Source organism: Tachyglossus aculeatus, chromosome 23 (assembly GCF_015852505.1).
Source record: "Tachyglossus aculeatus isolate mTacAcu1 chromosome 23, mTacAcu1.pri, whole genome shotgun sequence".
In the NCBI taxonomy this organism is placed as follows: domain Eukaryota; kingdom Metazoa; phylum Chordata; class Mammalia; order Monotremata; family Tachyglossidae; genus Tachyglossus; species Tachyglossus aculeatus.
In genome coordinates, this window is record NC_052088.1 from 9,307,829 (window position 1) to 9,333,392 (window position 25,564).

Genomic DNA, 25,564 nt, shown 5'->3' on the forward strand with positions numbered 1-25,564 from the left:
ACTATAACAGAGTTGGCCAAAGATCACAGCCTCTGCCTATCTAAACCTCCATAATAATAATAATGTTGGTATTTGTTAAGCGCTTACTATGCGCAAAGCACCGTTCTAAGCGCCGGGGGGGAAACACAAGGAGAGGAGGTTGTCCCATGTGGGGCTCACATTCTTCATCCCCATTTTACAGATGAGGGAACTGAGGCACAGTGAAGTGACTTGCCCAGGGTCACACAGCAGATATGTGGGGGAGGCGGGATTCGAACCCATGACCTCTGACTCCCAAGCCCGCACTCTTTCCACTGAGCCACGCTGGGGCAAGACGCGCCATCACTGGGAGTTTCGCTCTGTCCTTCAGAAGGATCAGGAAGCCTGTGAATCGCCGGAGAAGCAGCATGAACTACTGGGAAAAAAAAACCCGGGCCTGGGAATCAGAAGGACTTGGGATCTAATCCCGACTTTGCCTCTTGTCCGCTGTGTGCTCTTGGCCAAGTCACTTCACCTCTCTGGGCCGCAGTTACTTTATCTACAAAATGGGGATTAAGACTGTGAGCCCCGGTGTCGTTGTGGGCAGGGATCAATCAATCAATCAATCAATTGTATTTATTGAGCGCTTACTGTGTGCAGAACACTGTACTAATCAATCAATCGTATTTATTTAGCGCTTACTGTGTGCAGAGCACTGTACTAAGCGCTTGGGAAGTCCAAGTTAGCAACATATAGAGACGGTCCCTACCCAACAGTGGGCTCACAGTCTGGAAGGGGGAGACAGAGAACAAAACAAAAGACATTCACAAAATAAAATAGACTAAATATGTACAAATAAAATAAATAAATAGAGTAATAAATCCGTACAAACATATATACATATATACAGGTGCTGTGGGGAGGGGAAGGAAGTAAGGCGGGGGGGATGGAGAGAGGGAGGAGGGGGAGAGGAAGGAGGCAAGCGCTTAGTACAATCAATCAATCGTATTTATTGAGCGCTTACTGTGTCCAGTACAGTGCTCTGCACGCGGTAAGCACTCAATAAATATGATCAACTGACTGGCACATAGTAATAATAATAATGGTGGTCTTTGTTAAGCGCTTACTAGGTGCCAAGCACTGTCCTAAGCGCTGGGGGAGATCCAAGGTCATCAGGTTGGCCCACGTGGGGCTTACAATCAATCAATCAATCAATCAATCGTATTTATTGAGCGCTTACTGTGTGCAGAGCACTGTACTAAGCGCTTGGGAAGTCCAAGTTGGCAACATATAGAGACGGTCCCTACCCAACAGTGGGCTCACAGTCTAGAAGGGGGAGACAATCTCAATCCTTATTTTACAGATGAGGGAGCTCGTTGTAGCAGGGAGTGTGTTTATTGTTACAGTGTCCTCTCCCATGCGCTTAGTACAGTGCCCTGCACACAGTAAGCACTCGATAAATAAGATTGAATGAATAAGAAGCGTTTAGCAAATATCATTTTGGGGGGAAAAAAAGTCCTGACTTTCAGGTTTCCGTAAATACGGGAATGTACCGCTAGAGGGAGCTGCGACACTGCACACCATTCATTCATTCATTCATAATAATAATAATAATAATAATAATAATAATAATGGCATTTATTAAGCGCTTACTATGTGCAAAGCACTGTTCTAAGCGCTGGGGAGGTAACAAGGTGATCAGGTTGCCCCACGGGGGGCTCACAGCCTTCATCCCCATTTTACAGATGAGGTAACTGAGGCACAGAGAAGTTAAGTGACTTGCCCAAAGCCACACAGCTGACAATTGGTGGAGCCGGGATTTGAACCCCTGACCTCTGACTCCAAAGTCTGTGCTCTTGCCACTGAGCCACGCTGCTTCTCATCATTCAATCGTTCAGTCGTATTTATTGAGCGCTTACTGTGTGCAGAGCACTGGACTAAGCGCTTGGGAAGTCCAAGTCGGCAACATCTAGAGACGGTCCCTACCCAACAACGGGCTCGCAGTCTAGAAGGGGGAGATAGAAAGCAACATAAAACATGTAGACAGGTGTCAAAACCGTCAGAATAAATAGAATTATAGCTATATAATAATAATAATGTCATTTACTAAGCGCTTGCTAAGTGCAAAGTGCAGATGAGGTAACTGAGGCACAGAGAAATTAAGTGACTTGCCCAAAGTCCCGCAGCTGACAAGTGACGGAGCTGGGATCTGTATCGGGATTTGTATCTACCCCAGCGCTTAGAACAGTGCCTGGTACAAAGTAAGCACTTAACAAACACCGCAGTTATTATTATCATTATTATTATTATTATTCTACTCCATACCTTCTAGACTGCGAACCCACTGTTGGGTAGGGACTGTGTCTATATGTTGCCAACTTGTACTTCCCAAGCGCTTAGTACAGTGCTCTGCACACAGTAAGCGCTCAATAAAAACGATTGAATGAATGAATTGCTTCTGACTTTGGAAGCTCTTCTGAAATGTTGGAGCAAAAATCCTCAGCAGCGTGGAGAGTCAGAGGTCATGGGTTCTAATCCCGGCTCCGCCACTTGTCAGCTGTGTGGCTTTGGGCAAGTCACTTCACTTCTCTGGGCCTCAGTTCCCTCACCTGTAAAATGGGGATGAAAACCGTGAGCCCCCCGTGGGACAACCTGATCACCTTGTATCTAAGCCCTCACTTCTCTGCCTAAATCCTCACTTCTGCATCATCTACGCCCTCGTGTCTTTTCCCCTTAAGTTCTCAAGGGTCTCGTCTCCCCCAGTAACAGAGCACTTAATCAGACAACCTGATCACCTTGTAACCTCCAGCGCTTAGAACAGTGCTTTGCACATAGTAAGCGCTTAAAAAATGCCATTAAAAAAAAGTACAGATCTGTCTATAATCGATTTTACTGTACGTCTCCTCCTCCAGTCTGTAAACTCGTCATCGCACTCTCCCAGGCAATTAGTACAATGTTCTGTGCACACAGAGAAGCAGCGTGGCTTAGTGGAAAGAGCCCGGGCTTAGGAGTCAGAGGTCGTGGGTTCTAATCCCTCCACTCCCACTTAGCTGTGTGACTTTGGGCAAGTCACTTAACTTCCCATGCCTCAGTTACCTCATCTGTAAAATGGGGATTGAGACTGTGAGCCATACGTGGGACAACCTGATTACCCTGTCTCTACCCCAGGGCATAAAACAGTGCGCTGCACATAGTATGCACTTAACTAATACCAACATTATTATTATTATTATTATTATTATTATTATTATTATTATTATTATTATCATCATCTACCCTAGCGCTTAGAACAGTGCATGGCACATAGTGAGAGCTTAACAAATACCAACATTATTATTCACAGGTCACAGCTGTTCCCCTTCCAGGTTGGAAATTCCTGAAAAGATTCCGGCGACGAGGCCTAACAAATCCCTCAAGGAATATCCCCGTTGGGACCAAAAGAGAGGATTTGAAGCCTTTCACAGCAAGCCCCTCGTCCTGCTGAAAAACCATTCCAGCAAAATCCAGTCGGCAGCCAGGAAATGACAGAAGCAGGGTGTTCTAGTGGATAGCGTGGCTCAGTTGAAGGAGCCTGGGCTTTGGAGGCAGAGGGCATGGGTTCAAATCCCGGCTCTGCCAACTGTCAGCTGTGTGACTTGAGCAAGTCACTTCACTTCTCTGTGCCTCAGTTACCTCATCTGTAAAATGGGGATTAAGACTGTGAGCCCCCCCGTGGGACAACCTGATCACCTTGTAACCTCCCCAGTGCTTAGAACAGTGCTTTGCACATAGTAAGTGCTTAATAAATGCCATTATTATTATTATAGAGCACTGGTCTGGGAGTAACAAGGACCCGGATTCTAATCCCGGCTCCATCACTCATCTTCTGTGGGACCTTGGGCAAGTCAGTTCTCTGTGCCTCTATATGTTGCCAACTTGTACTTCCCAAGCGCTTAGTACAGTGCTCTGCACACAGTAAGCGCTCAATAAATACGATTGATGATGATGATGTGCCTCGATTATATCATCTGTAAAATGGGGATTCATTCATTCATTCAATCGTATTTATCGAGCACTTACTGTGTGCAGAGCACTGTACTAAGCGCTTGGGAAGTCCAAGTTGGCAACATCTAGAGACAGTCCCTACCCAACAGTGGGCTCACAGTCTAGATTATCCTAATGACCCTAGCCCCTCACACAAGATTGGCGCATAATGAGCACTTAACAAGTACTGTTCTTATTATTCCAACTATTACTGCAGAATAATTACCAGGAACTTCGTCTAGACCTGTAATGCAGTCAGCAGCGGGAACTTTTCAGCATTTTGGGTGGGAGGCTGAGGGGAGACAGGGTTTTAGGTCTGACCTGATTATCTTGTTTCTGCCCCTGCCCTTAATACACACAGTGAAAGAGCCCAGGCTTTGGAGTCAATCAATCAATCAATCAATCAATCGCATTTATTGAGCGCTTACTGTGTGCAGAGCACTGTACTAAGTGCTTGGGAAGTACAAGTCGGCAACACGTAGAGACAGTCCCTACCCAATAGTGGGCTCACAGTCTAGAAGGGGGAGACAGAGAACAAAACCAAACATACTAACAAAATAAAATAACAAAATAAAATAAATAAAATTTTAGTATTTTAGTATTTTTACTACTATATTGTATTATTTATTATATATTACATATAATATAATATGTTATATATGTAATATATATTATTATTTATCATATATTATTATAATATAGTATTATATTACTTTAGAGTCAGAGGTCATGGGTTCAAATCCCAGCTCCACCAATTGTCAGCTGTGTGACTTTGGGCAAGTCACTTCACTTCTCTGCTCCTCAGTCACCTCATCTGGAAAATGAGGATTAAGACCGTGAGCCCCCCATGGGACAACCTGATCGCCTTGTAACCTCCCCAGCGCTTAGAACAATGCTTTGCACATAGTAAGTGCTTAACAAATGCTATCATTATTATTATTATAGTAAGCACTTAATAAATGCCATCATTATTCTTATTATTATTAATAATTACCGGAAACTTCGTCCAGACCTGTAATACAGTCAGCAGTGGGGAATTGTCAGCATTTTGGGTGGGAGGCTGAGGGGAGACAGTGTTTTAGGCTTGACCTGATTATCTTGTTTCTGCCCCAGCCCTTAATACATTCAGTGCTTGGTACTTAGTAAGAGCTTAACAAATACCACAATTAATTGTGTCACTAGACTACGGACTGCAGAAAGCTCTTTGAAAAACTTTTTTGCTGTCCTCGCAGTATGGCGGCTCTCTCACTGCTTAATCAAACATCATTGGGTTTCTACCTCTTGGCATTCGCCCCCCTCCCAGCCCCACAGTGCTCATGTCCATAGTCATAATTGATTTATTTCTATTAATGTCTGCCTCCGCTCTAGACTGTAAGCAGCTTGAAGGTATTGAAATTGCTGACTCTGTATTACTACACTCTTCCAAGCGTTATTTAGTAAAATGCTCTGCACCCAGTAATCATTAAAAAATACCACCGGTTGATTGTACATCGAGCATGGGCCCGGGAGTGCTTACTGCAGGCATAGCACTGTGTTAATAATAATAACGAAAATAATAATAATGATGGTATTAAGCACTTACTATGCAACAAGCCCTGTACTAAGCCCTGGGATGGATACACACAAATCGAGTTGGACACCGTCCCTGTCTCACGGGGGGCTCGCGGTCTCAATCCCCATTTTACGGATGAGGTAACTGAGGCCCAGAGAAGTGAAGTGACTTGCCCAGGGTCACACAGCAGACAGGTGGCAGATGGAGGATTAGAACCCAAGTCCTTCTGACTGCCGAGCCTGTGCTGTATCCACTTTGCAACGCTGCTTCTCTTTTTCTTCTGTGAATTTCACAGACTGGTCTGAGCGCCTCAAAGTTTTGTCCCTTTACCCCCTTCCCTCTCCATCAGCACCCCGAAAACTAGAACCCTCTTGTCATGCAGTACATCTGAAACCAAATCATTATTCTGTCTAATCTTCTCCTCTCCCTAGGAGCTTTTTGCCCCCTGGTTATTTCCTCATTAGCCCCTCCACAAGAAAGCAGAACAAAAAACTTGAATCGGTGAAAATTAAACTAAGGAACAGGGCTGCTCATTAGCAACTGCTCTTAAGTGGGGTTATGGGAGAAAGAGTGAGAAAGAGAGAGAAAAAGAGAAAGAAACTCCAAATGAAATGATTTAATTAACCCCGCATCAAACAACTCTTAAAAAGGATTTTTTTGGTGCCTGGGATACAGGGTGTATTTTATAGGCTAAAAATCCCAGTTAATTCCACCACATTCAAATGTTCACGTCAAGTTTTTTAGGCAGGGTAACACTGCATAAGAAAATATTTTTTTGCGAGGATCCAAACCTGCCCTGGCTCCTGAGAAAGTCCCACCCTAGAGTTGGAACCAAAGAACCAGAGCTTTTGTGCATAGGATCGTCCATGATTTAGGGAATGCTCCAGGCTTTGGGAGGAAATCAGGGGACATTAGCCTCAACCTAGGAACCCGGCCAACATAAGAGAAAGAGAAGCATGGAGCGAAGCAGGACCAGATGGAAAAATACCAAGGGAAACAGCACAGATGGAAGCGATCGCTATTACCAATGGAGTCATGAGATCCCCTCTTTTTTTAGTCGCCCCCTCCCCAATCAATCAATACTATCACACCTTCCCTGTGCAAACCACTTGGGAATGGTGTAATCCAGTAAATACACTGACCCTGACCTGCAAGGAATTTACAATCTAGCAGGGGAGACAGAGGCTAAAACATTTGCAGACAGGAGGCAGAAGGCAAATAGAAACATCTGTAAATGTTTAAGATATAGGGTATGTAACATATGGACATATATTCTTCCAGGACTTGTTAGTACATGAGTGCTTAAGGTGGAGCAGAAGGGCTCGCTCCCACAGCACTTTTATACCTATCTGTAATTTATCGATATCTATATCAGTGTCTCTCTGTAGGCTGTAAGTGCCTTGTGGGCAGCGAATGTGTCTATCAACTCTGCTGCAGTGTTCTCTCCCAAGTGCTTAGTACAGTGCTCTGCACACAGTAAGAGTTCAACGATCGGATATAGGGTGGGAAGATCAGAGATTACGGGGGGAAGGTCTCTTGGAGGAGATGTGATTTCAGAATAATAATATTGGTATTTGTTAAGTGCTATGTGCCAAGCACTGTTCTAAGCACTGGGAGGGGATACAAGGTGATGAGGTTGTCCCATGTCGGGCTCACGGTCTTAATCCCCCTTTTACAGATGAGGTAACTGAGGCTTAGAGAAGTTAAGTGACTCGCCCGAGGTCACACAGCAGACATGTGGCGGAGCTGGGATTCAAACCCATGACCTCTGACTCCAAAGCCCGGGCTCTTTCCACTGAGCCACGCTGCTTCCCTAAGAAGGGTTTTGAAGACGGGTAAGTCTTATTGTTCATTCATTCATTCAATCGTATTTATTGAGCGCTTACTGTGTGCAGAGCACTGTACTAAGCGCTTGGGAAGTACAAGTTGGCAGCGTGTAGAGACGGTCCCTACCCAACAGCGGGCTTGTATTGTACTCTCCCAAGTGTTTAGTACAGTGCTCTGCACACAGTGAGCCCTTGATAAATACGATTGAATGAATGGAGATAATAATAATAATAATGATAGCATTTATTAAGTGCTTACTATGTGCAAAGCACTATTCTAAGCGCTGGGGAGGTTACAATAATAATAATAATAGCATTTGTTAAGCGCTTACTATGTGCAGAGCACTGTTCTAAGCCCTGGGATAGATACAAGGTGATCAGATTGTCCCATGTGGGGCTCACAGTTTTCATCCCCATTCTGCAGATGAGGTAGCTGAGGCCCAGAGAAGTGAAGTGATTTGCCCAATGTCACACAGCTGACAAGTGGCGGAGCCGGGATTTGAACCCATGATCTCTGACTCCCAAGCCCGAACTCTTTCCACTGAGCCACGCTGTACAAGGTGATCAGGTTGTCCCACAGGGAGCTCACAGCCTTAATCCCCATTTTCCAGATGAGGGAACTGAGGCGCAGGGAAGTTAAGTGACTTGCCCAAAGTCACACAGCTGACAATTGGCAGAGATGAGGAGAGCAGTGGTCTTGTTGGATTGGAAGTGAAGGTCAGGAGGGAAGAGAAGATGAAAAAGAACAAAAGTTTGATGGCCAGAGAGGTGAGAATGAGGTCCGGTGACGGGATGAAGAGTGGGAGATGAGAGTGGATGCGTAGGAGGGAGAGAGCTGATTGAAGGCCTTAAAACTGACAATAATAACGATATTTCATAAACATTTATTATATCCCAGGCACTGTACTAAGTGCTAGGGTAGATACGAGCAAATTGGTTTGGACACAGTCCCTGTCCCATGTGGGGCTCACAGTCTCGCTCCCCATTTTCCAGAGGAGGTAACGGAGGCTCAGAGAAGTGAAGTGACTTGCCCAAGGTCACACAGCAGACAAGTGGCAGAGTCTGAATTAGAACCCATGACCTTTGGACTTTCAGGCCCGTGCTCGATCCGCTCCGCCACTCTGCGTCTCGGTTTCTATTTGGCGCTTTTATTACCGATGCGCCTTACACTAGTTATTTACTCCTTGCCACACCCCCGCGAGGTAGGGTTGAGGTATTATCACCCCAATGTACAGCTGAGGAAACTGAGGCATGGGGCGGTAAAGCAGCTTGCCAAAGGCCACACAGGGAACGGCTGTCAGGGCCGGGACTCGAACCTGGGACCTCCAACTTCCGGGATTGTGGCTCTCCCAGAGAAGCAGTGTGGCTCAGTGGAAAAGAGCCCGGGCTTTGGAGTCAGAGGTCATGGGTTCAAATGCCGCTCCACCAATTGCCAGCTGTGTGACTTTGGGCAAGTCACTTGACTTCTCTGTGCCTCAGTTCCCTCATCTGTAAAATGGGGATGAAGACTGTGAGCCCCACGTGGGACAACCTGATCACCTTGTATCTACCCCAACGCTTAGAACAGCACGTAGTAAGCGCTTAACAAATGCCATTATTATTATCACGGGGCCAGGAGTTTTTGGCAGAGGTGGAAAGGAATGAGTATTCATTTATTCTGTCATATTTATTGAGCGCTTACTGTGTGCAGAGCACTGTACTAAGCGCTTGGAAAGTAGAATTCAGCAACATATAGAGACAGTCCCTACCCAACAACGGGCTCACAGTCTAACCACAGGAGGATCGCTCCCTCTCAATCAATCAATCAATCAATCAATCATATTCATTGAGCACTTACTGTGTGCAGAGCACTGTACTAAGCGCTTGGGAAGTACAAGTTGGCAACATATAGAGACAGTCCCTACCCAACGGTGGGCTCACAGTCTAGAAGGGGGAGAGCTGCCCCGACCACCCAAGCTCTGTGGGAGTGGTGGGTCAATTAATCAATCAATCAGTCAGTGGAATTGTTTGATCAGTTACTGTGTGCAGGGCCCTGTGCTGAGCGCTTGGGAGAGTCCGATAGAACAGAATTAGCAGATACATCCCCTGCTGGAAATGAATCCCACCCTGGATTTGGTAGAGTGACCCCTGCAAAATCTCCCAGGCCCATCCACTGGTGGACCATCATGGCTTGGGGTGATGGCATTGGTTTAGGCAGTGAATAGGCGGGGGGTTCCCCAACTCTGTGTGTGTTGTATGAGTGAATGTGTGGCATTGGCTTAGGGAGTGAGAGGGGACCCCGACTCTTGTGGGAGGTGGGGAAGGAGGGATGTGTGTAGAAGCAGATTGGCTTAGCAGATAGAGCCCGGGCCTGGCAGTCCGAAGGTCATGGGTTCTAATCCCGCCTCTGCCCCTTGTCTGTTGTGTGGCATGAATCACTTTCCTTCGTGCCTCACTTCCCTCATCCGTAAAATGGGGGTGAAGACTGCAAGCCCCATATGGGACAGGGACTGAGTCCAACCCGATTTGCGGGTATCATACCACCCTGGTACTTAGTACAGTGTTGGGCACATAGTAAGCACTTAAAAAAATACCATAATTATGAGAGGGAAAGAGAAAGGGGAGAGAGAGAGAAGAAAGTAGAGATAGAGAGAGGGAAGGAAGGAGAGATAGAGCTGGAGAGAAAGAAGGGGGAGGAAGAAGGAAAGAGAGAGAGAGAGGGAGAAAGAGAGAAAAAGGGGAGAGAAGGAGAGCTAGAGAGAGATAGGTGAGCTAGAGAGATAGAGAAGGAAGGAGAGCTGGAGAAAAGGAAGGAGAGAGAAAGAAGGGAGGAGAGACAGAGAGAGAAAGAAGGGGAGAGGAAAAGAGGGAGGGGAGAGGGAAAGAAAGAGGGGGAGGGAGAGAGGGAGGGAAGGGGAGAGAGAGGGAAGGAGAGAGAGATAGATGGAGGGAGATGGGGAGAGAGACAGAGGGAGAGACAGGAGGAGGAGGGAGAGAAAGGGAGGGAAAGAGAAGGAGGGAGGGAGGGGAAAGAGGGAGTAAGAGATAGGGACAGAGAGAGAGAAGGAAGGAGAGCTAGAGAGAGAAGAAAGGGGAGAGGGAGGGAAAGAGAGAAGGAGGGAGGGAAAGAGAGAAAGAGGGTGGAGAGACAGGGACAGAGAGGAGGAAGGAGGAAGAAGAGCTAGAGAGAGAAGAAAGGGGAGAGGGAAAGCGAGGGAGGGAAAGAGAAAGAGGGAGGGAAAGAGAGGAAGAGGGTGGAGAGACAGGGACAGGGAGGAGGGAGAGAAAGGGACATTGGGAGAGAAAGAGAGAAGGAGGAAGGGAGGGGGGAAAAGGGAGAGAGAGGGAGGGAAAGAGAAGAAGAGGGAAGGAAAGAGAGAAAGAGGAGGGGAAATAGGGAAAGAGAGGAGGAGGGAGAGAGAAGGAAGGAGAGCTAGAGAGAGAAGGAAGGGGAGAGGGAAAGAGAGAGGGAGGGAGGGAGAAAGAAGGGGAAAGAAAGCGGGGGTGAGAGGGAGGGAAGGAGAGAGAAAGAGGGAGAGGAGATAGGGACAGAAGGAGAGAGAGGAGGAGGAGAGAGAAAGAGGAAAGGAGGGAGGGAGGGAGAAAGAAGGGGAAAGAAAGGGGGTGAGCGGGAGGGACAGAAAAGATAGGGACAGAGAGGGAGAGAGAGGAGGAGAGATAGGGACAGAGAGGGGGAGAGAAAGGGAAAGAGAAAGAGGGAGGGGAGAGGGACAAAGAGAGAGAGGGAAGGAAGGAGAGCTAGAGAGAAGGAAGGGGGGAGGGAGGGAGAGAGAAGGAAGGGGAAAGAAAAAGGGGGAGAGAGGGAGGGAAAGAGAGAAAGAGGGACGAGGAGATGGGGCAGAGAGGGAGAGAGAAGAGGAGGAGGGAGAGAAGGACAGGGAAAGAGGAGAAGGGGAGAGGGAGAGAGAGAGAAGTCAGGAGAACTAAAGAGAAGGAAGGGGAGAGGGAGAGAGAAAGAAGAGGAAAGAAAAAGGGGGAGAGAGGGAGGGAAAGAGAGAAAGAGGGAGGGGAGAGAGAGGGACAGAGAGGGAGAGAGAAGAGGAGGAGGGAGAGAAGGAGAGGGAAAGAGAAGGAGAAGAGGAGAGGGAGAGAGAGAGAAGCCAGGAGAACTAGAGAGAAGGAAGGGAAGAGGGAGAGAGACAGAAGAGGAAAGAAAAAGGGGGAGAGAGGGAGGGAAAGAGAGAAAGAGGGAGGGGAGAGAGAGGGACAGAGAGGGAGAGAGAAGAGGAGGAGGGAGAGAAGGAGAGGGAAAGAGAAGGAGAAGAGGAGAGGGAGAGAGAGAGAAGCCAGGAGAACTAGAGAGAAGGAAGGGAAGAGGGAGAGAGACAGAAGAGGAAAGAAAAAGGGGGAGAGAGGGAGGGAAAGAGAGAAAGAGGGAGGAGAGAAAGGGAGGGAGAAAGAAGGAAAGAGTGTGTGTGTGTGTTTGGGAGACGCCCCCTCCCCCTTCGGGTCCCTCCGCCCCCGGCCCCTCCCCTTGTCCCTCCCCTTGTCCGGAGGAGCGGGCCAGGCTGGGGCCGGACTCCTGGCTCCCCCGCGGCCCGAGGGAGCCAGCTGGTCCCACGGACCCCCGGACCCCCGGACCCCCGGACCCCCGACATGGCCCGGCCCCGCCTCCTCCTCCTCCGCCTCCTCCTCCTCCCCGCCGCCCTCCCGGCCTGCGCCCGCGGTGAGTCTCCTGGGGGGCGTCCGCCCCAAACACCCCCTCCACCCCCACCCCACGGCAACGGGGGGCAGCCCATCGAGCAGTCAGTGAGGGCTATCTACTGAGCGCCGATTCCTGGGAAAGGGGCCAGGGGACGCGAGGAATCCACTGGCTTCAGGGGGGCAGTGGATAGACTGGCAGCCCGGGGGTGGGCAGGGAGGGTCTCGATTTCTTCCCGATTTGCACTTCCCAAGCGCTTAGTACAGTGCTCCCCCTTCTAGACTGTGAGCCCACTGGTGGGTAGGAACCGCCTTTATATGTTGCCAACTTGGACTTCCCTGGCGCTTAGTACAGTGCTCTGCACACAGTAAGCGCTCAATAAATATGATTGATTGATTGATTGCTCGATACACAGTCAGCGCTCAATAAATACGGTGGAATGGATGAATGAACAAGTACCATCATCATTATTATTAATAATAACAAATAATAGATTGGGAGCCCGTTGTTGGGTAGGGATTGTCTCGATTTGTTGCCGGATTGAACTTCCCAAGCGCTTAGGACAGTGCTCTGCACACAGTAAGCGCTCAATTAATACGGTGGAATTCATCCATTCATTCAATCGTATTTGAGCGCTTACTGTGTGCAGAGCACTGGACTAAGCGCTTGGGAAGTACGTCAGAATGAATGAATGAACAAATACCATAGTCATTATTATAATGTAATAATGATAATAATAATAATAACAAATAGTGAGCCCGTTGTTGGGGAGGGATTGTCTCTATTCGTTACTGAATTGTATTTTCCAAGCGCTTAGTACAGCGCTCTGAACACAGCGCTCAATAAATACGGTGGAATGAATTAATGAACAAATACCATCATCATTATTATTGTTAATAATAACAGACTGTGAGCCCGTTGTGGGATAGGGATTGTCTCTGTTATCAAATTATACTTTCCAAGCGCTTAGTACAGTGCTCTGCACACAGTAAGCACTCAGTCAATACGGTGGAATGAACGGTGCGTTTGTGTGACACACAGAGTATATGCTGAATGGATGTGTGTTTCGAAAGTGGGTGTAAATATGGGAGTATAATTGTGAGAGTGGACGAGTGTGTATAAATAATAATAACTGGGGTATTTGTTAAACGCTTACCATGTGCCAGGCACTGTACTAAGCGCTGGGGGGGGAGGAGGGGATACCAGCAAATCAGGTTGTCCCACCTGGGGCTCACAGTCTTCATCCTCAGCTTACAGCTGGGGAAACTGAGGCGCAGAAAGGTGAAGTGATTTGCCCAAGGTCTCACAGCAGACAAGGGGCAGATATAAAGTCAGAACATAGCCTGTTGTTGGGTAGGGACTGTCTCTATATGTTGCCAACTTGGACTTCCCAAGTGCTTAGTACAGTGCTCTGCACACAGTAAGCGCTCAATAAATACGATTGAATGAATGAATGAACATCCGAATGTAAGCGCTGTCAGAGTGTATATGCATGGTTGTGGTCAGGGGATGTGTCTGTTTATTGTTGCATTGTACTCTCCCAAGTGTTTAGGATTAGAACCCATGACCTTCTGATTCCCCAGCCCGTGCTCTATCCACTACGACTCTCCCAAGCCCTTAGTACAGCACTTTGCATGAAGTGAGTGCTCAAAGACAAAGAAATGTTTGAATGAATTCCTGGGTGTTGTATGTTTGAGACGTGTGTGTGTGTGTGTGTATGTGACTGTGCATGAGAATGAGATTAGAGTTGGGCTTTCTGCATATGTGTTTGTGTGACTGTGTATGTGTGCCCGTGGGTTTATGCACTGAAGAGTTGTGTGTAAATTTGTATGTCGGGGTGTCTGTGTAAGAGTGTGTGTGTGTGTGTGAGAGGATATTTTGAGTGGGTGTTTGTGTGAGAGCGTGTGTAACCAAGCCCAGGCTTTTCTCCCTGGAAAAGCTGCCATCTCAGCAGGAGAAATCTTTTAGCCCAACTTCCTGCCCCGGCACAGAAAGTTCATTTCATTCAATCGTATTTATTCATTCCATCGTATTTATTGAGCGCTTACTGTGGGCGGAGCATTGTACTAAGCGCTTGGGAAAGTACAGTAATCAACAGTGACATTCTCACAGTCTAGAGGCCCGGTGACGGATGTCATTACAGATAATGACACGGGCTTTGGAGTCAGAGATCATGGGTTCAAATCCCGGCTCCGCCAATTGTCAGCTGTGTGACTTTGGGCAAGTCGTTTAACTTCTCTGGGCCTCAGTTCCCTCATCTGGAAAATGGGGATTAAGACTGTGAGTCCCCCGTGGGACAACCTGATCACCTTGTATCCTCCCCAGCGCTTAGAACAGTGCTTTGCACATAGTAAGCGCTTAATAAATGCCATCATTATTATTATTAGATAAATAAAATTACAGATATTCATTCATTCATTCAGTCGTATTTATTGAGCGCTTACTGTGTGCAGAGCACTGTATTAAGCACTTGGGAAGTACAAGTTGGCAACATATAGAGGCGGTCGCTACCCAACAGTGGGCTCACAGTCTAGAAGGGGGAAACAGAGAACAAAACAAAAAATATTAACAAAATAAAATAAATAGAATAAATATGTACAAATAAAATAGAGTAATAAATATGTACAAACATATATACATATATACAGGTATAGATATCTACTTAAGTGCTTTGGAGCTGGGAGGGGGGGAAGAGCAAAGGTTATTGAGCACTTACTGCATGCAGAGCACTGTACTGAGCACTTGGAAGAGTCATAGTGGATAGAGCCTGGGCCTGGGAATCAGAAAGTCATGAGTTCTAATTCCAGCTCCACCACATGTTTGCTGTATGATCTTGGGCGGGTCACTTCTCTGTGCCTCAGTTACCTCATCTGTAAATTAATAATAATAATGGCATTTATTAAGCGCTTACTATGTGCAAAGCACCGTTCTAAGTGCTGGGGAGGTTACAGGGTGATCAGGTTGTCCCACGGGGGGCTCAGTCTTAATCAGTCTCAGTTCCCTCATCTGTAAAATGGGGATTAAGATTGTGAGCCCCACGTGGGACAACTTGATCACCTTGTATCCCCCCAGCGCTTAAACAGTGCTCTGCACATAGTAAGCGCTTAAAAATGTCATCATTATTATTATTATTAATCCCCATTTTACAGATGAGGTCACTGAGGGCCAGAGAATGAAGTGACTTGCCCCAAGTCACACAGCTGACAATTGGAGGAACTGGGATTTGAACCCGTGACCTCTGGCTCCAAAGCCCGGGCTCTTTCCTCTGAGCCACGCTGCTTCTCAATGGGGAGAGAGACCCTGAGCCCCACGTGGGACAGGGACTGTGTCCAACCTGATTGCTTGTATCCACTCCGGCGCTTAGTACAGTGCCCGCTTGCACATTGTAAGTGCTTAAATACCATTATTATTATTACAATACAGTAATAAATGGACACAAGTTTACATGCTGTAGCACCCACAGACTGAGCTCTGGGGGTTCCCGGGACACCCCAGTCTGGGCTGGTTAGAGGGAAAGAAAGTTGCAGTAGCAGAGGGTAGAATTGGTAGCATTGTGAGGGTAGAGAGCTCACCTCCTCATTCATTCATTCAATCGTATTTATTGAGTGCTTACTGTGTTCAGAGCACTGTACTAAACGCTTGGGAAGTACAAGCTGGCAACATATAGAGACGATCCCTACCCAACAGTGGCCCCTTTTTTCCTCTCCCCCTCCCCATCCCCCCTGCCCTACCTCCTTCCCCTCCCCACAGCACCTGTATGTATGGTTGTACAGATTTATTACTCTATTTATTTGACTTGCACATATTGACTATTTCTATTTATTTTGTTATTTATATTTATATTCTATTTATTTTATTAATGATGCGCATCTTCTAGACTGTGAGCCCGTTGTTGGGTAGGGACCGTCTCTCTATGTTGCCAACTTGTACTTCCCAAGCGCTTAGTGCAGTGCTCTGCACACAGTAAGCGCTCAATAAATACGATTGAATGAATTGAATGAATGACTCTAGCTTTACTTCTATTTATTCTGATGACTTGACACTTATCCACATGTTTTGTTTTGTTGTCTGTCTCCCCCTCCTAGACTGTGAGTCCGTTGTCGGGTAGGGACCGTCTCTAGATGTTGCCGACTTGGACTTCCCAAGCGCTTAGTCCAGTGCCCCTCACGCAGAACCGCTTAGTCCAGTGCCCCGCACGCAGTAAGCGCTCAATAAATACGATTGAATGAATAGTCCTGGTCCCACATAGGGCTCGCAGTCTTCATCCCCATTTTACAGAGGCCCAGAGAAGTGAAGCGACTCGCCCCAAGGTCACACAGCAGACAATTCATTCATTCAATTGTATTTATTGAGCGCTTACTGTGTGCAGAGCACTGTACTAAGCGCTTGGACAAGTGACGGAGCGGGGATGAGAACCCAGGTCCTTTCGACTTCCAAGCCCAGAGTCTATCCACTAGCCCACGCTGCTTCTCCCCTCTTCTTTCTTGTGGCGGCAGGTCCTTCTGGTTAATAGCCAACCTTCTCCGTAGGGCTGTGGGAGGCTAAACAGTCTTAAAAAAAGAAAAGAGGGAAATGCAGATTGAAAAACTGGCCAAGCATATACAGCACCAGACATTCCTCTGAGCTGAGAGTCTTCGGTCCCTTTCCACTGCGAACGCTGGACGCTGGTTCGGAGGGGCGGAGGCAGCCACTCGTTATTATAACCGTCTTCAAGGCCGCTGTGACCCAGTTCCTGGGCAAGAAATGTACTTTTCTTTGCAGAAAACAAAAAAACCCGAGTCCTGAAATATACCCTGGACACCCACACTCAGTGGAATGGCCCCGTTTGGCTTGCCTTGCCCGAGTCAGATTTCTTTTTGACTGTGAGCCCCCACCGTGGGACAACCTCATCACCTTGTAACCTCCCCAGCGCTTAGAACAGTGCTTTGCACATAGTAAGTGCTTAATAAATGCCATTATTATAATTATAATTATTATTTTTGGACCCACACTGCAAAAATACCAGCATTAAAATTCATCAGGACTCTCACTCATGAAGAGGATTGTAATGTGTGTTTGTGTGGGGGGCGGGCAGGGGAAGCTGGTAACACCCTCTTTAGCTCTCCTCTCCCCACTCTCTCTCTCTGGAAAGAGACTCTCTATTTATTTTATTACTCCATTTATTTATTTTACTTGTACGTATTCTATTCATTTTATTTTGTTAATATGTTTTGTTTTGTTCTCTGTCTCCCCCTTCTAGACTGTGAGACTGTTAGCCCACTGTTGGGTATGGACCGTCTCTATATGTTGCCAACTTGTACGTCCCAAGTGCTTAGTACAGTGCTCTGCACACAGTAAGTGCTCAATAAATACAATTGAATGAAAGAATGAATGAATGAATGAATGCACTGTTCTAAGCGCTGGGGAGGTTACAAGGTGAGCAGGTTGTCCCATGGGGGGCTCACAGTCTTAATCCCTGTTTTACAGATGAGGTAACTGAGGCACAGAGAAGTTAAGTGACTTGTCCAAAGTCACACAGCTGACAGTTGGCAGAGCTGGGATTTGAACCCATGACCTCTGGCTCCCAAGTCCGGGCTCTTTTCAACTGAGCCACGCTGCTTCTCTAATGAATGAATGAATGAACTAGACCTCACAGCTTTTCAGTGAAGAGGTGGAAGGGGGGAGTCCTTGAAGTCACCGTTGGTTATCACTTTTATGTTTTTTCTCTTTTTCACAGTGCAAGCTCTTAGAGGGCAGGGAACATACCACTTGATTTTTTCCCGTATTTCCCAGGCATCTCGTACAGCATCCTGCCCCAAATGGGCACTCAATAAATCTGTTACTACAAAGCCCCATGAATCTGAACTTAATGGCCTTCAACGAGACTGTAAACTCCTTGAGGAGTTAGAGAAGCGGCGTGGCGCAGTGGAAAGAGCTCGGGCTTTGGAGTCAGATGTCATGGGTTCAAATCCCGGCTCCACCAATTGTCAGCTGTGTGACTTTGGGCAAGTCACGTCACTTCTCTGGGCCTCAGTTGCCGCATCTATAAAATGGGGATTTAGACTGTGAGCCCCCCCGTGGGACAACCTGATCACCTTGTAACCTCCCCAGCGCTTAGTACAGTGCTTTGCACGTAGTAAGTGCTTAATAAGTGTCATTATTATTATTATTATTATTATTATTATTATTATTATTATTATTATTATTATTGAGGGCAGGCATCCAGTCCACCAACTCTGTTAATAATAATAATAATGATGGCATTTGTTAAGCGCTTACTATGTGCTAAGCACTGTTCTAAGCACTGGGGGGGATGCAAGGTAATCAGGCTGTCCCACACGGGGGGCTCACAGTCTTCATCCCCATTTTACAGATGAGGTAACTGAGGCCCAGAGAAGTGAAGTGACTTGCCCAAAGTCACACAGCTGACAAGCGGCGGAGCTGGGATTTGAACCCATGACCTCTGACTCCAAAGCCTGGGCTCTTTCCACTGAGCCACGCTGTTGCAGCATCCCCTTCCAAACACTTAGTACAGTGCTCTGCACATGGTAAAAGCTCAATAAATAGCATTGATTGATAAATAAGGGAGAATTAAGCCTTTTCTTTTTGTCCTGGCATCTGTATCTTTGCCGGGGACTTGTCTTTTGTACCTTTAGCTTCCAGATCTTGCCCCACCCCATCATGCTGTGATTTGCAGGACTTTTTAATGACTTGGCCTTAACTTCCCGCTCTCAGATCTCTGTGCAGTTACAGGTTTTGTCAACTTGGCATCTTACTCTTCTTTATGCCCCTTTTTAATGCTCCAAAATAATTTTCTCTTGTTTAAAGAGCATCTCATTCTCCCAGATGCCTTCGCCTTAAATTTTCTCCGGGAGAGCCCCAGTTGCAATCTGCGCGCGCTCTGTCGGCCACGCTTACATTCATGCGAGAGTAGTGTTGTCACAGGATATTTGCTGTCCGAGCAGAAACGAGCAGGAGGGCTGCCAAAGTTGGCAGACCGAAAACATGACGTTCTTTTCCCTGGCTTGGGCATCCCTCCTTGTCTCTTCGCTCCGATTAGTCATTATCCTTCAAAACAGAGTGGAAAACACGTGAGGGCCTGAACCATCAAACCACCAACCCGCCCTCTCGACGGGTCCCGCATGATAAAATGGAGTGTTTTTATTGTGGTGACGGGTGGGATCTTGCAGTCTGGGGATTTGACCCGCCGGTAGTGAAAAGGGTCGGTCTGTACGCCCAGCACAGTGTGAAGTTCTTATTGCTTTGAGCTCATTGTGATCATGATAATGATGGTATTTGGTAAGCACTTACTATGTGCCAAGCACTGTCCTAAGCGCTGGGGTAGATACAAGGCAATCAGGTTGTCCCAAGCGGGGCTCACAGTCTTGATCCCCATTGGACTGATGAGGGAACTGAGGCCTAGAGAAGTGAAGTGACTTGCCCAAGGTCACACAGTGGACAAGTGGCAGAGCCCAGATTATTATTAATAATAATAATGATGGCATTTGTTAAGCGCTTACTATGTGCAAAGCACCGTTCTAAGAACTGGGTAGGGTACAAGGTGATCAGGTTGTCCCATATGGGGCTCACAGTCTTAATCCCCATTTTACAGATGAGGTAATTGAGGCATAGAGGAGCTAAGTGACTTGCCCAAGGCCACGCAACTGACAATTGGCGGAGCTGGGATTTGAACCCAGAGAAGCAGAGCGTGGCTCAGTGGAAAGAGCCCAGGCTTTGGAGTCAGAGGTCATGGGTTCAAACCCCGGCTCTGCCAATTGTCAGCCGTGTGACTTTGGGCAAGTCACTTCACTTCTCTGGGCCTCAGTTCCCTCATCTGGAAAATGGGGATGAAGATTGTGAGCCCCACGTGGGACAACCTGATCACCTTGTATCCCCCTCAATGCTTAGAACAGTGTTTTGCACTTAGTAAGCGCTTAACGAATACCATCATCATCATATCATCATCATCACTGAACCACGCTGCTTCTCTGCAGCATGAATGTGGGCATGAATGTCTGTTGTTATATCGTCCTTGCCCAAGCGCTTAGTACAGTGCTCTGTACGCATTAAACGTTCAATAAATTATTATTAATATCCAATAACACAACACCAGTAGAGTAAGCAGAGATGATTCAGAGTAGTAATATTTATTGATGCCTCCTTCCTTGGGGTCTAGACACTTAACTGAACCATGGGCAAAGTAGACTGTGAGCCCACTGTTGTGTAGGGACCGTCTCTATATGTTGCCAACTTGTACTTCCTAAGCGCTTAGTACAGTGCTCTGCACACAGTAAGAGCTCAATAAATACGATTGAATGAATGAATGAATAAATAAATATGATTGAATGAATGAATTAATCCCTTATCGTACTCTCCCAAGCGCTCAGTACGGTGCTCCGCCCACAGTCAGCGCTCACCCGAGACCATCGATCGATCAGTTGATCTTTTTAAACTATTTTGTCTTGAAGGAAATTAACCACCGAGCTGACCATGGTAGGAAGTAAACCTGAATGGAAAGGGACAGCCCCTCAGGGAATTCTTGGCCAGTGGGAACTGTCCCCTGCTTATTTGGGGCCTGGCCCCCGACGATTTAGGGTCCCCATTTTGACCCCAAGACCATATCCCTAGTTTTAGGCCTTTTTCTTTAATGGTATTTGTTAAGCGCTCACTCGGTACCAGACCCTGTTCTAAGCTGTGGGTAGATACAAGCTAATCAGGTTGGCCACAGTCCCTGTCCCAAATGGGGCCCCCGGGCTTCATCCCCATTGTAATCAATCAATCAATCATATTTATTGAGCACTTACTGTGTGCAGAGCACTGCACTAAGCGCTTGGGAAGTACAAGTTGGCAACATATAGAGACAGTCCCTACCCAACAGTGGGCTCACCGTCTAAAAGACTGTACAGATGAGGGAACCGAGCCCCGGAGAATGATGATGATAGGATTTGTTAAGCGCTTACTACGTGCAAAGCACTGAAGCGACTGACCCAAGGCCACACGGCAGAAGAACGGCGGCCCTAGAATTAGGATAATAATAATGTTGGTGTTTGTTAAGCGCTTACTATGTGCCAAGCACTGTTCTAAGTGCTGGGGGAGGATACAAGGTGATCAAGGTTGTCCCACGTGGGGCTCACAGTCTTCATCCCCATTTGACAGATAAGGGAACTGAGGCCCACAGAATAATAATAATAATAATAATGGCATTTATTAAGTGCTTTCTATGTGCAAAGCACTGTTCTAAGCGCTGGGGAGGTTACAAGGTGATCAGGTTGTCTCACAGGTGGCTCACAGTCTCAATCCCCATTTGACAGATGAGGGAACTGAGGCCCAGAGAAGTGAAGTGACTTGCCCAAAGTCACACAGCTGACAATTGGTGGAGTCGGGATTAAGGGAAGCAGCGTGGCTCAGTGGAAAGAGCCTGGGCTTTGGAGTCAGAGGTCATGGGTTCAAATCCCTGCTCCACCACATGTCTGCTGTGTGACCTTGGGCAAGTCACTTCTCTGTGCCTCACCTCATCTGTAAAATGGGGATTAAGACTGTGAGCCCCCCGTGGGGCAACCTGATCACCTTGTAACCTCCTCAGTGCTTAGAACAGTGCTTTGCACATAGTAAGCACTTAATAAATGCAATCATCATCATCATCTCAGCTCAGCCACTTGGCCGCTGCGAGACCTCGGGCGAGTCGCTTCTCCGGGCCTCAGTTCTTCCACCTATAAAATGGTGATTTAGACTGTGAACCCCACGTGGGACAGGGATCGTGTCCAACCTGCTTAGTTGGGATCTATCCTAACACTCAGTACAGCGCCTGGCACCCGGTAGCATTTACTCCGTACATCGTGAGTGCTGCATTCATTCATGAATTCAATTGTATTTGTCGAGCGCCCATTGGGTGCAGAGCACTGTGCCAAGCGCTTGGGAGAGGATGATGCGACAATAAACGGACACATTCCCTGCTCACAGCGGGCTGACCCTCATGCCCCCCTCCTGGGATGGAGGAGAGACTTCCCAAGTCAGGCGGCAGCAGGCTCGGCCCCGTCTCTATGTGTTGCCAACTTGTGCTTCCCAAGCGCTTAGTACAGTGCTCTGCACACAGTAAGCGCTCAATAAATATGATTGATTGATTGATTGAAGGACTACCAAGGAGGCTCCCCATCCCCCCCCCAACCCTTACCTCCTTCCCCTCCCACAGCACCTGTATATATGTATATATGTTTGTACGGATTTATTACTCTATTTTATTTGTACATATTTATTCTATTTATTTTATTTTGTTAATATGTTTTGTTTGGTTCTCTGTCTCCCCCTTCTATAATAATATAATAATAATAATAATGGCATTTATTAAGTGCTTACTATGTGCAAAGCACTGGGGAGGTTACAAGGCGATCAGGTCCCACGGGGGGCTCGCCGTCTTCATCCCATTTTACAGATGAGGTAACTGAGGCACAGAGAAGTGAAGTGACTTGCCCAAAGTCACACAGCTAATTGGCAGAGCCGGGATTTAAACGCATGACCTCTGACTCCAAAGCCCGCGCTCTTTCCACTGAGCCACGCTGCTTCTAGACTGTGAGCCCGCTGTTGGGTAGGGACCGTCTCTATATGTTGCCAACTTGTGCTTCCTAAGCGTTTTGTCCAGTGCTCTGCACACAGTAAGCGCTCAATAAATACGATTGAATGAATGAGTGGATGAGGTTGGAAGCTCCGATCCTAGTTTCGGCTTTTTCTTGCCCCTCCGGTGTCGTGTTAGGGAAGAGTGATTGGCAGGTTGTTGGATTCCAGGCCACTCTTTCAGCACTCCCCCCTCAAGTCCTCCCCCTGCCACCCACTGTTCAAACAGATGCCCTCTCCCTCTTCTTTAGTGTGGGACAAAGAGAATTGGGGTCAAAGGGGATATTTTCAAGCCCCTTCAAAGGCCAGACCTTTCCACCCTTTCTAAATCCCTCATTCCGCTCCTCTTGTCCCTGTCCTCCGCTTTCCCCCTGCTGGGGCTCCCCCTTATCCAACTCGGCGGCAAGATAGATTTTTCCAGGAGAATGCCAGGACTAATAAAAGTTGCCGCCTCCGGCCGGGGATCACACATGGAAAGTTTTACGCCAGAGGAGAAACGTGGTTGAGGGTTACAACTGAGCGGAGGGAGATAATGAAAGCCATTTTGTGATGGTAATTCATTCATTCAATCGTATTTATTGAGCGCTTACTGTGTGCAGAGCACTGGACTAAGCACTTGGGAAGTACGTCAGCAACATATAGAGACGGTCCCTAACCAACAACAGGCTCACAGTCTAGAGAGGGGAGACAGAGAACCAAACAAAGCATATTAACAAAATAAAATAAATAGAATAAATATGTACAAATAAAATAGAGTAATAAATCTGTACAAACATATATACATATATATGGTATATGTATATGGTGTGTATATATATGGTGTGTATATATATATATATATGTATATAGTAATGTGTAGAACCCTGCGGTAGCCCATGTGTCTGAGGCACCAAAGTGCTAGGTGCTTAGTACAGTGCTCTGCACACAGTAAGCGCTCAATAAATACGATTGAATGAATGAATGAACCAAAGCAGAACCCTGCGGTAGCCCATGTGTCTGAGGCACCAAAGTGCTAAGCGCTTAGTACAGTGCTCTGCACACAGTAAGCGCTCAATAAATACGATTGAATGAATGAATGAACCAAAGCGGTGTTTTTCATTATATCTGGCCAGCTGAAGAGACGCTGAGGAGCTGCGCTAGTTGCTGGATTTTATCGCTTAGTAGATTTAAGAGCTTAGTACAGTGCTCTGCACACAGTAAGCGCTCAATAAATATGATTGAATGAATGAATGAACCAAAGCGGTGTTTTTCATTATATCTGGCCAGCTGAAGAGATGCTGAGGGGCTGCGCTAGTTGCTGGATTTTATCGCTTAGTAGATTTAAGCGCTTAGTACAGTGCTCTGCACACAGTAAGCGCTCAATAAATACGATTAAATGAATGAATGAACCAAAGCAGTGCTTTTCATTATATCTGGCCAGCTGAAGAGACACTGAGGAGCTGTGCTAGTTGCTGGATTTTATCGCTTAGCAGATTTAAGCGCTTAGTACAGTGCTCTGCACACAGTATGCGCTCAATAAATACAATTGAATGAATGAATGAACCAAAGCGGTGTTTTTCATTATATCTGGCCATCTGAAGAGACGCTGAGGAGCTGCGCTAGTTGCTGGATTTTATCGCTTAGTAGATTTAAGCGCTTAGTACAGTGCTTTGCACACAGTAAGCGCTCAATAAATACGATTGAATGAGTCAGCTTGATCCCTGCAGGTTTTTGCCAACATCTCCTGCCCCTCTTTTATAAAGGGAAGAAATCGGTGGGACCTTGGAGTCAGAGGAGCTGGGATCTAATCCCGACTCTGCCGCTTGTCCGCTGTGCGACCTTGGTCAAGTCACTTCACTTCTCCGCGCCTCAGTTACCTCCTCTGGAAAATGGGGATTAAGACTGCGAGCCCGAAGTGGGGTTCTACTGGACTCTCCCAAGCGCTTATTACACAGCACACAGCGCTCAATAAATACCACCGACTGACAGGGACTGTGTCCAACCTGACTGTCTCGTACCTACCTCGGTGCTTGAGAGTAAGCGCTTCATAAATACCAATTTAAACCAAAAGCAAAGGGTAAAATTATGGTGCCGTCGACCCGAAACTCGGCTAAAGTTTTGAATTCACTCTAAGAAGGCCACCCACCCCTTCCTCCGAGCGAAGTCGGGTGACGAACGTCTTAAATTTTAGTTGTTTACCTAGGAAACAAGCAAGCCCTTTGTGACCCGTCTTTCATGGGGTGGTTCAGGTTTGTGTTAAAGTTCTGCTTTCCTTGACATTCTTTGGAAGCGATAAACGCTGTAGTCCCCCCAGACTGAACAAAGAGTTTGTAAATGCCCCTTGTTGGCCCGGATTACGGTGGTGTACAAAAGCAAGCCTTGTTTATCTGTGGATGGCAACGGAAAGCCGGGAGAGCATGCCTGTTAAACCCTAATGGTAGACTGGAGTAGAAGCTAACCTCATCATAGTTTCCAGACTTCTAAACAGAATTGCATTTTCACAAGGAAGAACGGGCCTTTTGAAACTCAACGGGAGCATCCCTAGTCGGGTCGCCTCGTGGAAAGTTGGTCCTCCCTGCTTTTCCCTGTAGGAGCAGCCGGCTTTGTGGACTCGGGAGTCAGAAGGACTGGGGTTTGAATCCTGGCTCCGCCACGTGTCTGCTTTGTGACCTTGGGCAAGTCACATCTCTGGGCCTCAGTTGCGTCATCTGGAAAATGGGGATGAAGAGTGTGAGCCCCATGTGGGGCAGGGACCGTGTCCGACCCGATTAACCAGTAGTCAGGTGGTCGTGGGTTCTAATCCCGGCTTTGCCACTCGTCTGTTGTGTGACCTTGGGCAAGTCACTTCACTACTCTGGGCCTCAGTTGCCTCATCTGGAAAATGGGGATGAAGAGAGTGTGAGCCCCATGTGGGGCAGGGACCATGTCCGACCCGATTAACCAGTAGTCAGGTGGTCGTGGGTTCTAATCCCGGCTCTGCCACTCGTCTGTTTTGTG

General features: G+C 47.2%; 1 protein-coding gene across 1 annotated transcript in view; it reads left to right on the forward strand.

Annotated features, from left to right (window-relative positions):
- Positions 1-11,990: 11,990 nt before the first annotated feature.
- MERTK (MER proto-oncogene, tyrosine kinase) overlaps positions 11,991-25,564 on the forward strand; it is a 133,600-nt gene continuing 120,026 nt past the window's right edge. Inside the window, 1 exon segment of the mRNA XM_038765628.1 lies at positions 11,991-12,025. The gene's annotated coding sequence lies outside the window, so the exon portion shown is untranslated.